Source organism: Anneissia japonica, unplaced genomic scaffold (assembly GCF_011630105.1).
Source record: "Anneissia japonica isolate Jap-2015-1 unplaced genomic scaffold, ASM1163010v1 scaffold288072_len178204_cov163, whole genome shotgun sequence".
NCBI lineage: Eukaryota > Metazoa > Echinodermata > Crinoidea > Comatulida > Comatulidae > Anneissia > Anneissia japonica.
Genome location: NW_022719055.1, coordinates 134,493 through 135,551, shown reverse-complemented (window position 1 = coordinate 135,551; position 1,059 = coordinate 134,493).

Here is a 1,059-nt window from a genome sequence, read left to right as displayed (position 1 = left end):
ATATATATATATAAATCTATATATAAATATATGTACATATTAATATATATAAATATATATATACACAAATATATAAACATATAAATATATATAAATACATATACAAATAAATATACCAATAAATATACAAAAAATATACAAACAAATATATAAATAAATATATGAATAAATATATAAATAATTACAGTATATAATATAAAACAATAATACATTATATATATAAATAAATAAGTATATAAATATATATACATAAATAAGTATATAAAAATAAATATATAAATAAATATATAGTAAATATATACATAGGCCTATATATAAATAAATATACAAATAAGTATATATATGTATAAATATACAAAAAAATATAAAAATATATAAATAAATATATACAGTATATATAAAATTATATATATATATATATTTATATATATATATATATATTAAAATGCAAAATACTGAAAAACAACAATGCTGTGGGAAACAATGGCTGGATCTCAGTAGAGATACAAAAATTATAAGCAACAGCTAAAAAGTAAACGTAAGTAAACAGCCAGAAATAGAACCAGAGCTTTCGGCCAGATAAATTGAAATGTTCGGCTACTGTTTGATCAAGCTTAGATGTTCTGATAGCTGATCTGTGTTGTGTCCTGTCTCTTATACACATGATTAGAATAAATAGCCTAAACAAGTAAACAGGAAGGCCAAAACTAAACTTTAGAGGCAAGCCTCAATAAATAAGCCAAATGATTTATCCAGAATAAATTGAAATGCCATTGGTTTAATTTAGTGTACAAGGAGAACGTTCCTAATATTGAGTCCAAATGGTGTGGTTGTTTTAAGTAAAAGTTCCCAGTGATTCTCTTTATCTTTGCGATTTTAGTCGCTCCAACTGGCATTATGGTCAATTGCAATCACTCTGAAATTTGAAATTGAATGACCAGCTAAATTTAAAATGTTCGGCTACTGGTTGATCAAGCTTAGATGTTCTGATAGCTGATCTATGTTGCGTCATTCTCATACGGAGAGTGTTTTTTGTTTCTCCGACATATTGTTTACCAC